The sequence below is a fragment of the Oncorhynchus mykiss genome, chromosome 25 (genome assembly GCF_057628025.1).
Source record: "Oncorhynchus mykiss isolate SJ-2025 chromosome 25, ASM5762802v1, whole genome shotgun sequence".
NCBI classification, from domain to species: domain Eukaryota; kingdom Metazoa; phylum Chordata; class Actinopteri; order Salmoniformes; family Salmonidae; genus Oncorhynchus; species Oncorhynchus mykiss.
This window is the reverse complement of record NC_143046.1, coordinates 74,882,793-74,898,282: the sequence shown is the minus strand read 5'-3', so window position 1 is coordinate 74,898,282 and position 15,490 is coordinate 74,882,793. Positions and strand designations below refer to the sequence as shown.

Below are 15,490 nucleotides of genomic sequence, written 5' to 3'. Positions count from 1 at the left end.
AATCAGGGCAAGGTGACCGGAAACATGACTGAATAAAAACAGTGTAGCTATTCCCTCCGCAAGGCAATCAAACAAGCTAAGCGACAGTATAGAGACAAAGGAGAATCGCAATTCAACAACTCAGACACAAGAGGTATGTGGCAGGGTCTACAGTCAATCACGGATTACAAAAAGAAAACCAGCCCAGTCACGGACCAGGATGCCTTGCTCCCAGGCAAACTAAATAACTTTTTTGCCCGCTTTGAGGACAATACAGTGCCACTGGCACGGCCCGCAACCAAAACATGTGGACTCTCCTTCACTGCAGCCGAGGTGAGTAAAACATTTAAACGTGTTAACCCTCGCAAGGCTGCAGGCCCAGACGGCATCCCCAGCCGCGCCCTCAGAGCATGCGCAGACCAGCTGGCTGGTGTGTTTACGGACATATTCAATCAATCCCTATCCCAGTCTGCTGTTCCCACATGCTTCAAGAGGGCCACCATTGTCCCTGTTCCCAAGAAAGCTAAGGTAACTGAGCTAAACGACTACCGCCCCGTAGCACTCACTTCCGTCATCATGAAGTGCTTTGAGAGACTAGTCAAGGACCATATCACCTCCACCCTACCTGACACCCTAGACCCACTCCAATTTGCTTACCGCCCAAATAGGTCCACAGACGATGCAATCTCAACCACACTGCACACTGCCCTAACCCATCTGGACAAGAGGAATACCTATGTGAGAATGCTGTTCATCGACTACAGCTCGCTCAGCATTTAACACCATAGTACCCTCCAAACTCGTCATCAAGCTCGAGACCCTGGGTCTCGACCCCGCCCTGTGCAACTGGGTACTGGACTTCCTGACGGGCCGCCCCCAGGTGGTGAGGGTAGGTAACAACATCTCCACCCCGCTGATCCTCAACACTGGGGCCCCACAAGGGTGCGTTCTGAGCCCTCTCCTGTACTCCCTGTTCACCCACGACTGCGTGGCCACTCACGCCTCCAACTCAATCATCAAGTTTGCGGATGACACAACAGTGGTAGGCTTGATTACCAACAACGACGAGACGGCCTACAGGGAGGAGGTGAGGGCCCTCGGAGTGTGGTGTCAGGAAAATAACCTCACACTCAACCACTGATTGTGGACTTCAGGAAACAGCAGAGGGAACACCCCCCTATCCACATCGATGGAACAGTAGTGGAGAGGGTAGTAAGTTTTAAGTTCCTCTGCGTACACATCACAGACAAACTGAATTGGTCCACCCACACAGACAGCATCGTGAAGAAGGCGCTGCAGCGCCTCTTCAACCTCAGGAGGCTGAAGAAATTCGGCTTGTCACCAAAAGCGCTCACAAACTTCTACAGATGCACAATCGAGAGCATCCTGTCGGGCTGTATCACCGCCTGGTACGGCAACTGCTCCGCCCACAACCATAAGGCTCTCCAGAGGGTAGTGAGGTCTGCACAACGCATCACCGGGGGCAAACTACCTGCCCTCCAGGACACCTACACCACTCAATGTCACAGGAAGGCCATAAAGATCATCAAGGACAACAACCACCCGAGCCACTGCCTGTTCACCCCGCTATCGTCCAGAAGGCGAGGTCAGTACAGGTGCATGAAAGCTGGGGCCGAGAGACTGAAAAACAGCTTCTATCTCAAGGCCATCAGACTGTTAAACAGCCACCACTAACATTGAGTGGCTGCTGCCAACACACTGACTCAACTCCAGCCACTTTAATAATGGGAATTGACGGGAATTGATGTAAAATATATCACTAGCCACTTTAAACAGTGCTACTTAATATAATGTTTACATAACCTACATTATTTATCTCATATGTATATGTATATACTGTACTCTATATCATCTTCTGCATCTTTATGTAATACATGTATCACTAGCCACTTTAACTATGCCACTTTGTTTACATACTCATCTCATATGTATATACTGTACTCGATACCATCTACTGCATCTTGCCTATGCCGCTCTGTACCATCACTCATTCATATATCTTCATGTACATATTCTTTATCCCTTTACACTTGTGTGTATAAGGTAGTAGTTTTGGAATTGTTAGCTAGATTACTCGTTGGTTATTACTGCATTGTCGGAACTAGAAGCACAAGCATTTCGCTACACTCGCATTAACATCTGCTAACCATGTATATGTGACAAATAAAATTTGATTTGATTTGATCTTTTCATTCTCCTGAGGAGGGAAAAGCTTTTGTAATGCCCTCTTCAGAACTGTCTTGGTGTGTTTGGACCATGATAGTTTGTTGGGAGTCAGCAGGGGAATAACTCCTATGATGTACAGATTTGTACCTTGTCAGCTCTGGGATTTGATCTTACAACCTTTCGGTTACATGTCCAATGCTCTATCCACTAAGCTACCTGCCGCCCCTGAAAGGGGACCAGTGGGTTTCGGAAGTGTGCTTTTGGGGCAGTGATTTGACACTCCGGGCAGCTGCGACAATAGTCTTCCATGTCCCTCCTCATCCCGGGCCAGTGGAACCGGGCGGCGATCCGTTCCCGGGTATTCTCCATTCCCGGGTGCGGCCCCCCAACAGCTGATACAAAAAGGTTTTTCTTGATTTGGAAATGGGGGTATCGCCAGTCACTCACCCCCGGAAGTAGCTGTCCATCCACCGCTTTCACTTGGGCTGCGGCTGCTTTCAAGTTCGGATCCTCCCACTGGGCAGTCCTGAATTTTCCCCACAGTTGGCCCCCAGCTGGCGGCCTGTCATAGCAGATGTAAGCAATGTCCCAACGCACTCTGGTAGCTTTCATGGCTGGGATAAGCTTTTTCCTCTTCTGGCGCACACCTTCAGGATAGTCCTCGTTGAGGAAGATACGTGTTCCTAGGGTGGAGAGGAGAGACAGAGGGGAGGGGAGAGAATAGGGGAGGGGAGAGAAGAGTTTGGACACTGAGATCTGGATTGTGTAATTCAGAACAACGTGATGCAATGAGGTGACATATTGTCCCTCTATGTTTCTCTCCTTCTCACACGCTCTCTCACTCGCTTCTTCTCGCCCGCTCTCTCTCTCTCCTTCTCACGCTCTCTCTCTCTTCTTCTCGCTCTCTCTCTCTCCTTCTCGCACTCTCTCTCTCCTTCTAGCGCTCTCTCTCGCTCTCTCTCTCCTTCTCGCGGTCTCTCGCTCTCTCTCTCCTTCTCGGCTCTCTCTCTCCTCGCGCTCTCTCTCTCCTTCTCGCGTTCTCTCTCGCTCTCTCTCTCCTTCTTGCACTCTCTCTCTCTCTCTCTCCTTCTCGTGCTCTCTCTCTCCTCGCTCTCTCTCTCTCTCCTCGTGCTCTCTCTCCTTCTCATGCTCTCTCTCTCCTCGCGCTCTCTCTCTCTCTCTCTCCTTCTCGTGCTCTCTCTCTCTCTCTCTCATATATATATTTGCTTGACGGCTGCTTCGTTACTATGATGGAGTGCAGCTAGGCCATAATTCATTCTTCTTTATAGTGGAGAGTCATGCGAAACAACCGTTGACATTCAGTATACACCCAATGTCCACAGTATAATGAGAAACCATATGGATTAATGAATGTGCAGACTGTAAACACAGTGTTGGTGTCACAGAGTGCATCATATATTACGACAAACTGCAACGTCTCTTTATTTTGGTCTTTATTGCAACATCATTTCAATATTTTGACAATTCAGTGAGTTATACTCGGCCTCATGAATACAGAAAACACATGAAATATTAACAGGATGAAATATTAAAAGCATAATGCCACGGCACTCTGAGATACTTCCTCCTATTACAGATTAAAGTTTAATATAAGCCCTGATGTCATCCAATAATCTTTAAATGTTTGTGTGATTTGTAACCCATTTATTTCCACCACAGTTTAATTATTGATATTTATTCAAAGTTGGGTATCATGACTTAGATTCCATGAGAGTTATAATGAATACAAGGCTATAAAGAAATCCTCACATATGACACAGATACAAAGGGAGGGGGTTAGAAGAGGAAGAGAGAAAAATAAGTAGGTAGAGAGAGAGAGATAGAGAGAGAGAGAGAGAGATAGAGAGAGAAAGTGTGTGAGAGAGAGAGAGAGGAAGAGAGAGCGAGAGACAGTGAGAGATCGAGAAAGAGAGGGATCAGTTGGTGATTAATTCAGAGGCAGCTCTGACTGTAGTTCAACCAGCAGGTTCTGCTGTAATGACCTCAGAGACAGAACAGAACCAAAGCCAAGTCCAAGGAAACAACACTCACACAGCGGAATAATACAAGATCTGGAAGAACCAACCACACATCTCAGCACTCAAATACTCCATATACTCAATGCAGTCTCACATACTGTAGGTCTATCTGAGCACTCAAATGCTCAAACATCGAATGCAGAGCTATATATCTTAGCACTCCAAATACTGTAATACTGAATGCAGAGATACATATCTTAGCACTCCAAATACTGTAATACTGAATGCAGAGCTACATATCTTAGCACTCCAAATACTGTAATACTGAATGCAGAGCTACGTATCTTAGCACTCCAAATACTGTAATAGTGAATGCGGAGCTACACAGGCCTATATGAGCACTCAAACACTTAAAATACTGAACAGAATGCAGGGCCACCCAGCCCCCAAAGTGACTCTTATCAACACTCTATGCAAGAGGGTTTATTGTATTCTCAGGAAGACAAAAGCCTTCTCTGTGTTATCTCTCCACTTGTGTATTTACATCCTGTAGGTCTGATGTCTGATTGGAAGTTAACTCAACAGTAATGCCAACAACTCAATTTGTTTATCCAAACAAGTCAGATGCTTATGAAAGGATTTTAAGTTCATTGTCCCCTTTCTCTTCTTTGTTCCTAACCTGCACTGGTGAGATTCTCTCTCCCTATCTCCCCTTCCCCCTCTCCCTCTCCGCTTGTTAATGCTTTGTAACTTAAGCTTTATGCCTTGTATGTGAATCCAACATTTCAAAAGACTAATTGCATAGCTAGTCTTATTATGGGCCGCATGTGAGGTGTACATAATATGCATATATATCAAATATTACCCCACTATACTCTCCAAATTCCTTGACTGGTGGCACATGATCTGCATTGAACAAGACTAGCACATCAGACACACATGTCTATTCTCTCGTCTGTGTTGATAAACTCTTGTATATCGCCATCCAAGATGACGTAGAAGTCAGACATATTTGTCCTTCGTCTTGTCGTGACCCATATATATATTTTTTTATATATTTTTCTTCGCATATCTATTTATATTTTTCTAAACCCTCATTTCAAAATACTCTCCTGCAACCCAATGTGGTGTGGACCTGCTTCTTCTCTAATTTATTTTTCTTTGCCTCTTATTGGAATCTCTCCAACATAAACTAGCCAGCTAACGGTCATCAGTTAACCTTAGCTCTGAAAGCTTTCGCCAGTTTGTACAACGCGATTCAACCAGAGCATACCGGACCTATTTTTTTCTCTCCATATCCCAGGATTCCTATCGCAAGCTCTGAACCCTCTCACCTTCCGACCTTCGCAGCTAACGTCCCATGAATGCTAGCTGTCTAGAGCACAACGGACTGTTGGCTTACGAGGCCCATCGAATACATTCCGAAGCCACTAGCTAGCAGTCAGCTATCCTTTGCTATCGGTCATCAGCTACCTTTATCCCGGACAACTCTCGCCAGTCTGTACAGCGTGACTCAAACCAGAGCTAGTCGGACTTATTCTTCTCGATATCTCCGGATTCCTACCGCAAGCTCTGAACCTTTTTTTTATTTTATTTTTTAAAACATTTTTATTATGATATTTTTTTAATATATTTTTTCCACCTGGAATTATAGCAGCTAACGACCCCTGAATGCACAGCCGCTAATCTGCGGCCTGCTAGCTACAGTGCCTTGCGAAAGTATTCGGCCCCCTTGAACTTTGCGACCTTTTGCCACATTTCAGGCTTCAAACATAAAATTATAAAACTGTATTTTTTTGTGAAGAATCAACAACAAGTGGGACACAATCATGAAGTGGAACAACATTTATTGGATATTTCAAACTTTTTTAACAAATCAAAAACTGAAAAATTGGGCGTGCAAAATTATTCAGCCCCTTTACTTTCAGTGCAGCAAACTCTCTCCAGAAGTTCAGTGAGGATCTCTGAATGATCCAATGTTGACCTAAATGACTAATGATGATAAATACAATCCACCTGTGTGTAATCAAGTCTCTGTATAAATGCACCTGCACTGTGATAGTCTCAGAGGTCCGTTAAAAGCGCAGAGAGCATCATGAAGAACAAGGAACACACCAGGCAGGTCCGAGATACTGTTGTGAAGAAGTTTAAAGCCGGATTTGGATACAAAAATATTTCCCAAGCTTTAAACATCCCAAGGAGCACTGTGCAAGCAATAATATTGAAATGGAAGGAGTATCAGACCACTGCAAATCTACCAAGACCTGGCCGTCCCTCTAAACTTTCAGCTCATACAAGGAGAAGACTGATCAGAGATGCAGCCAAGAGGCCCATGATCACTCTGGATGAACTGCAGAGATCTACAGCTGAGGTGGGAGACTCTGTCCATAGGACAACAATCAGTTGTACATTGCACAAATCTGGCCTTTATGGAAGAGTGGCAAGAAGAAAGCCATTTCTTAAAGATATCCATAAAAAGTGTTGTTTAAAGTTTGCCACAAGCCACCTGGGAGACACACCAAACATGTGGAAGAAGGTGCTCTGGTCAGATGAAACCAAAATTGAACTTTTTGACAACAATGCAAAACGTTATGTTTGGCGTAAAAGCAACACAGCTCATCACCCTGAACACACCATCCCCACTGTCAAACATGGTGGTGGCAGCATCATGGTTTGGGCCTGCTTTTCTTCAGCAGGGACAGGGAAGATGGTTAAAATTGATGGGAAGATGGATGGAGCCAAATACAGGACCATTCTGGAAGAAAACCTGATGGAGTCTGCAAAAGACCTGAGACTGGGACGGAGATTTCTCTTCCAACAAGACAATGATCCAAAACATAAAGCAAATTCTACAATGGAATGGTTCAAAAATAAACATATCCATGTGTTAGAATGGCCAAGTCAAAGTCCAGACCTGAATCCAATCGAGAATCTGTGGAAAGAACTAAAAACTGCTGTTCACAAATGCTCTCCATCCAACCTCACTGAGCTCAAGCTTTTTTGCAAGGAGGAAAATTTCAGTCTCTCGATGTGCAAAACTGATAGAGACATACCCCAAGCGACTTACAGCTGTAATCGCAGCAAAAGGTGGTGCTACAAAGTATTAACTTAAGGGGGCTGAATAATTTTGCACGCCCAATTTTTCAGTTTTTGATTTGTTAAAAAAGTTTGAAATATCCAATAAATGTCGTTCCACTTCATGATTGTGTCCCACTTGTTGTTGATTCTTCACAAAAAAATAAAGTTTTATATCTTTATGTTTGAAGCCTGAAATGTGGCAAAAGGTCGCAAAGTTCAAGGGGGCCGAATACTTTCGCAAGGCACTGTATCTTAAGTACATTGGACTGCTGACTTAAGAGGCCCTTCGGATATATTTCTTCGGCCACTATACACATTTTGCCAATTGTCCGTCCTGGTTTACCACACGGAGCCCTGCTGATCCGTCCGCTGATGTAACTGCACGAGGGGGGCACAACAGACTTCCCTCCGTCGCGTCATCCCTCTAAGGCCGTTCTGTTAGCCTGCTAGCCCCGTTCCGCCAGATGCTTGAAGCCACGCACTGGACTTGTATGATCACCTGGCTACGCATGCCTTTCCCTAACGTCACCATGCCGTGTCGATTGCTGTTCTGGTTTGTAACTATTGTTTTATTTCACCGTAGAGCCTCTAGCACTGCTCAACACGCCTCGGCTAACAATTTAGTTCCACCCCCCACACACGCAGTGACATCACCTGGTTTAAATGCTATTTCTAGAGACAATATCGCATTCATTATCACTATATGCACAGGTTTACCCCCACTGTATTCACATCCTACTATACCTTTGTCTGTACATTATGCCTTGAATATATTCTACCGTGCCCAGAAATCTGCTCCTTTTACTCTCTGTTCTGAATGTACTAGGTGTCCAGTTCTGTTAGCTTTTAGCCGTACCCTTATTCTACTCCTCCTCTGTTCCTCCGGTGATGTAGAGGTTAATCCAGGCCCTGCAGTGTCTACCTCCGCTCCCATCCCCCAGGCTCTCTCATTTGTTGACTTCTGCAACCGTAAAAGCCTTGGTTTCATGCATTTTAACATCAGAAGCCTCCTCTCTAAGTTTGTTTTATTCACTGCCCTAGCACACTCCACCAATCCGGATGTCCTAGACGTGTCTGAATCCTGGCTTAGGAAGACCACCAAAAACCTTGAAATTTCCACTCCTAACTATAACATTTTCCGACAAGATAGAACTGCCAAAGGGGGCGGTGTTGCAATTTACTGCAAAGATAACCTGTAGAGTTCTGTCTTACTATCCAGGTCTGTACCCAAACAATTTGAGCTTCTACTTCTAAAAATGTACCTTTCCAAAAACAAGTCTCTCACCGTTGTCGCTTGCTATAGACCACCCTCTGCCCCCAGCTGTGCCCTCGACACCATATGTGATTTCATTGCCCCCCATCTATCTTCTGAGCTTGTGCTGCTAGGTGACCTAAACTGGGACATGCTTAACACCCCGGCCATCCTACAATCTAAGCTTGATGCCCTCAATCTCACACAAATTATCAATGAACCTACCAGATATAACCCCAAATCCGTAAACACGGGCACCCTCATACATATCATCCTAACTAACTCACCCTCCAAATACACCTCTGCTGTTTTTAACCAAGATCTCAGTGATCACTGCCTCATTGCCTGCATCCGTAATGGGACTGCGAGCAAACGACCACCCCTCATCACTGTCAAACGCTCACCAAAACACTTCTGCAAGCAGGCCTTTCTAATCGACCTGGCCGGGGTATTGTGGAACGACATTGACCTCATCTTGACAGTAGAGGATGCCTGGTTATTCTTTAAAAGTGCCTTCCTCACCATCTTAAATAGGCATGCCCCATTCAAAAAATTTAGAACCAGGAATAGATATAGCCCTTGGTTCACTCCAGACCTGTCTGCCCTTGACCAGCACAAAAACACCCTGTGGCGTTCTGCATTAGCATTGAATAGCCCCCGTGATATGCAACTTTTCAGGGAAGTTAGGAACCAATATACACAGCCAGTTAGGAAAGCTAAAGCTAGCTTTTTTAAACAGAAATTTGCATCCGGTCCTTAACGATATCATAACCGCCATCGATGAGAGACATTACTGTTCAGCTGTATTCGACCTGATCAAGTCTTTCAATTCTGTCAATCACCGGGCTTGACACTCTTGACCCTCTATTTCTGAAAAATATTTTTTTTCAACACAATCGGTGGAATGAAGACACCTCTGATCACGCACAAACACATTTCAATTTGTTACTTTTATTTCTTATTCTTATTCGTATTTTTTGAACTGCATTGTTGGTTAGGGGCTTGTAAGTAAGCATTTGTTGTATTTGGCACATGTGACTAATAAAATGTGATTTGATCGCATTGATGCATGATCCCTTTGATTGTTGGATAATTCCTTCTCACATCTAAGCGCTTTGACCTCTCACCTTTTCCCTTTGCTTGTAGACTGCAGTGTACAACACATCAGCTGTCTGTGACCAGGCCAAAAAAACATTCCAAACCAAACCTTCATATCATAACCCCTAACCGCTACGCAGTCTTCAGTACACCGTTGTCACCATATTAGCTAATTTCAAGTCAACATAGCTACTAGAACTAATGCATTATTAATCCTACTACAGTCATGCAGTACAGTGTACAGTTAGCAAGCAGTTTAGCTGTTACACCGGTGGGCCCCGGTGGCAATAAATTAATAAAACCAAAAGTTTACCTTGACTTGGAAGAGTTCCAGTGTTGGATAGCCATAGCCATCTGGAGAACATAGCATCCCTCTCTGTTTGAGCCAGATGTTTGAGTAGGCTAAACTAGCAAGCTGCAATCACTAGCTAAATAAGTGAAAGTAAAAAAATACAAAATCTCTCTCTCTCTCTCTCTCTTGCGTCTCCTTCATTTTTGAAGAAATTCATTTGTTGAAAATTGTTCTATTGCCTTTCTCTCTCTTTGAGTGAAATACTCACCACATTTTATGCACTACAGTGCTAGCTAGCTGTAGCTTATGCTTTCAGTACTAGATTCATTCTCTGACCCTTTGATTGGGTGGAAAACATGTGTATATATTTAGTATAGTATAAACATTTTAATATATTTTTATTTTTCATTGAGGAGGATGGTCCACCCCTTCCTCCTCTGAGGACCCTACACTGGTGAGTTATGTTACCGCATTAGCTAGCTAAAAAAATATGTGATACATGTTTCATTATGGTACTACATGTAGACACATCACTGCACTGAGGATAGGAAACATTGTCACCAATTGTTGCAACCCCTATTACTAGACTGTTCAACCTCTCTTTCGTATCGTCTGAAATCCCCAAAGATTGGAAAGTTGCCTCGGTCATCCCCCTCTTCAAAGGGGAGACACTCTAGACCCAAACTGTTATAGACCTACAGTATATCCATCCTGCCCTGCCTTTCTAAAATCTTTGAAAGCAAAGTTAACAAACAGATAACCAACCATTTCGAATCCCGCCATACCTTCTCCACTATGCAATCTGGTTTCCAGAGCTGGTCATGGGTGCACCTCAGCCACGCTCAAGGTCCTAAACGATATCAAAACCACCATCTATACAAGACAGTACTGTGCAGCCGTCTTCATCGACCTGGCCAAGGCTTTCGAATTTGTCAATCACCGCATTCTTATCGGCAGACTCAATAGCCTTGGCTTCTCAAATTGACTGCCTTGCCTGCTTCACCAACTACTTCTCAGATAAGTTCAGTGTGTCAAATCTGTTCTCCGGACCTCTGGCAGTCTCTATGGGGGTGCCACAGAGTTTAATTCTCGGGCCGACTCTTTTCTCTGTATATATCAAATATGTCGCTCTTGCTTGCTGCTGGTGATTCTCTGTATGCAGACTACACCATTCTGTATACATCTGGCCCTTCTTTGGACACTGTGCTAACAAACGAGCTTCAATGCCATACAACACTCCTTCCGAGGCCTCCAACTGCTTTTAAATGCAAGTAAAACTAAGTGCATGCTCTTCAACTGATTGCTTCCCGCACCCTCCCGCCCGACTAGCATCACTACTTTGGACGGTTCTGACTTAGAATATGTGGACAACTACAAATCCCTAGGTGTCTGGTTAGACTGTAAACTCTCCTTCCAGACTCACATTAAGCATCTCAAATCCAAAATTAAATCTAGATTCGGTTTCCTATTTCGCAACAAAGCCTCCTTCACTCATGCTGTCAAACATACCCTCGTAAAACTGACTATCCTACCGATCCTTGACTTCGGCGATGTCATTTACAAAATAGCCCCCAACAATCTACTCAGCAAACTGGATGTAGTCTATCACAGTGCCATCCGTTTGTCACCAAAGCCCCATATACTAGCCACCACTGCAACCTGTATGTTCTGGCTCCAGGTCACGTATATGTCTATGCTAGGATAAGCCCTGCCTTATCTCAATTCACTGGTCACCATAGCAACACCCACTCGTAGCACACGCTCCAGCAGGTATATTTCACTGGTAACCCCCAAAGCCAACACTTCCTTTGGCTGCCTTTCCATCCAGTTCTCTGCTGCCAATGACTGGAACGAATTGCAAAAATCACTGAAGCTGGAGTCTTATATCTCCCTCTCTAACTTTAAGCATCAGCTGTCAGAGCAGCTTACTGATCACTGTACCATTACACAGCCAATCTGTAAATAGCACACCCAACTGCCTCATCCCCATATTGTTACTTATCCTCTTGCTCTATCTACACATATATCACTCCAGTGTTAATGCTAAATTGTAGTTATTTTATCTCCATGGCCTATTTATTGCCTTACCTCCCTACTCTTCTACATTTGCATGTACTGTACATAGATTTTTTAGATTTTTCGCAGTTGTAAATGAGAACTTGTTCTCAACTGGCCTACCTGGTTAAATACATATTCTTAAAGCTAGGGGGCAGTATTTTGACGTCTGAATGAAAAGCGTGCCCAAAGTAAACTGCCTGTTACTTAGGCCCAGAACCTACGATATGCATATAATTGGATGGAAATCACTAAAGTTTCTAAAACTGTTTGAATAATGTCTATGAGTATAACAGAACTGATTTGGCAGGCGAAACCCCGAGGACAAACCATCCAGGGAAAAATAAAATTCAGGTCATAGGATTTTCCAATGGTTTCTTTGGGATTCCCTTATTATTAGGAACCTGGTTGCAGTTCCTATGGCTTCCACTAGATGTCAACAGTCTTTAGAAATTGTTTGATATTTTTCTTTTGAGAAATGAAGAAGTAGTGCTATTCATTCCATGTGTCACTCTGAAGGTCCCTACTATTTTGGTGTGTGTGAACAGGAGCGTGCTCCGTGTTATTTTTCCTTCGGTTTTGTCTTAAATTTGATAGATTATTTACATTTTAGGATACCTGTGGTTGGATTACGAGCGTTGTTTGAAATGTTTGGACCAAGTTTACAGGTAATTTATTAGATACTTTGTAGTCATGTTGGGCGAGTTGGAACCGGTGTATTTCTGAATCAAATGCGCCAAATAAATTGACATTTTGGGGATATAAAGAAGGAATTTATCGAACAAAACGACCATTCATTGTGTCACTGAGACATTTGGGATTGCAAAAAGAAGAAGATCTTCAAAGGTAAAGCATTTATTATATCGTTATTTCTGACTTTTGTGTTGCACCTGCCTGGTTGAAAAATGATTTTCATGTGTTTGTATGCGGGGCGCTGTCCTCAGATAATCGCATGGTCTGCTTTCGCCGTAAAGCCTTTTTGAAATCTGACACAGCTGCTGGATTAACAAGACGTTAACCTTTATTTTGATGTATTACACTTATATTTTTGTGAATGTTGAATATTGATATATCTGTAGTTTGAATTTGGCGTTCTGCAATTTCACTGGATGTTGTCAAATCTATCCCGCTAACGGGATTGGCGAGTGAAGGGATCACCAAGAGGATAAAGGTGAAATAAAATCAAAATACAATTTTAAAAAAGGACTAGTAAAGAGAATACTACAGACACAGTGGAATCAGTGACAAAAATCTGAAATGTATTGATGAAATACAATAAAATCAAAACATATATTTCTTTGAATCAAAGCAAAAATAATTAGCAGTAAAATGTAAAATGTCAACTGCAGTGTTCCTCACCTGGCTTACTGTAAAAAGCAAAACAAAGGTTTGATTACTGTACTTCTATATTTCCCTCAACCCTGTCTTGTGCATTTGGCCACAGGTTCTCATCCACATCACAATGGATGTTTTCATGAGCCAAACATCTTGGGAAGAATCTCTGGGCATGACGAATCCAGGCCTGACACTTGTCTGCTGTGATGTCATTGCATGCGACATCCATGGCCTGGAGAAGGGTGGCTTGTTCGTGAGGGCATCTATCATGTACCATCCACCTCCATATGGAGAAAAATTCCTCAATCGGGTTAAGGAAAGGAGAGTATGGGGGTAAGTTCAGGGTAGTATGGGCCTGAAACCATGCTTGCACCATTTGAGCATGGTGGAACCTGACATTATCCCACACAATGACATAGGTCACGCCATCAGCTCTAGAGACCGGATTTAGCTAATCAAGGAAGGTTACAAGGAGAGCTCCCACCACACCATCTTCCGATATAGCCGCACACATGGTGATGTTTGCGCCACGTTGTCTAGGTACTTGGATGGTTGCCGGCTGGCCAATGAAATTCTGACCTCTCCTCATTGTCTTGGCCAGCTTGAGGCGTGCCTCATCCAAAAAGAGGAATTTGTGATGGTTTTCATCAGCATCCAGTTCCATCACCCTCTAAAAATACATTTTGGAATGAGAATAACTGATTACAACGATGTTGAATTTTGGAGGAATATTTCACAACAGGCATTTTGAAACTAAACATACCTGAACATACTCAGTCCTCAGTTGCTTCACTGCATTTCTTTCAAAAGGCACATGGTATAGCTGTTTTAGAGACACCTGGTGCCTTTTCAGCATGTGTGCAATAGTTGGCAAACTTATGGCTTCCACATTGTTGAACATGTCGTCATTGTCCAAGATGTGCTGCCAAATTTCTGTAAGGCGAATATAATTTCTGGCCTGAACCAAATTGACGACAGCCCGCTCTTGTTGGTCAGTCAGAATTTTGCCTCTGCCTACCCTATTTGGCCTAGTCTCAATTCTGCAGGGAAAATTACAGTAAGAGCACATTTAGTCACATCACCTACTCTGAGGTACACATTGGCATGCAGTATACAGTCATATGACAATTGAGAGTAGCCTAATGTTTAGTGCATGCTGAAGACTTACCTGTTCTCATTGTGGAAAGTTCTGATGATTGAGGCCACGGTTGATCTTCTGAGGTTTGGTTGAATCATTGCAGCTGCCTCAGTCATGATTTAGGACATGGTCTACAACTATTGCTCGGATTTCATTGGACACTCTTTGCTGTTGCTGCCGCTGTCTTGGTCCGTGGCCTTGTCCTCTACCCTGATCCCCCACACCTCTCAGAAGGGGTGCTTGTCCCCTTGCCATTCCTTTGACCACCACGTCTTCCTCGTCTTCCTCCTCCCACTACTTGACCTCTATTGTGACCTCGATCACCGGCCGGCTCCATGATATCGCTATGTTGTTGTTGGTAGATACTCCTCATTTCACTATATACTCGTACCACAATGTGAAATCAATCATCAGTAAGGAGTTGGCAGTGTTAGAAAAACAATTACAAAGGCCTGCATACATACACCCACCGGTCACTTTATTAGGTACACCTGCGTGTTAACGCAAATAGCCTACTCCTTCGAACAGCAAATCATGTGACTGCCTGCAACTTAATATATAGAGTATATAGAGTAGAGAACTTTAATTGTTAGAACAGGCAAGATGCGTAATCTAAGCAACTTTGATCGTGGTATGATTGTTGGTGCCACATGTGGTGATTTCAGCATTTCAGAAACGGCTGCCCTCCTGGGATTTTTATGCACTACAGTCTCTAGAGTTTACAGAGAATGGTGCGATAAACAAAACACATTCAGTGAGCGGCAGATCTGAGGGCAAGAACACCTTGTTAATGAGAGAGGTCAGAGGAGAATGTCCAGACTCATTCAAGCTAACAGAAAGGACACAAATGATGTGCTGAAGGGCATCTCTTAACGTACAACACAACGTGAATAATTCAGGCTGTTGTGGAGGCAAAAGGGGGTCCTACCCAGTACTAGATAGGTGTACCTAATGGAGTGGTCGGTGAGAGTACAGTAATGTCAAATCTGAAAACATGGTCTGGAAAAGTGATATCCATGGGACCATAGAAACAGTGTCTGATAAAGAATGATAATGTCGTCCTATTGGTTCATGTTCCACGGTACAATTGGTGTCAA

At 43.7% G+C, this 15,490-nt stretch overlaps 1 pseudogene; it reads right to left on the bottom strand.

Moving 5' to 3' along the window:
• Positions 1 to 13,706: 13,706 nt before the first annotated feature.
• Positions 13,707 to 14,801, bottom strand: LOC149972130 (uncharacterized; annotated as a pseudogene).
• Between the last annotated feature and the right edge of the window lie 689 nt (positions 14,802 to 15,490).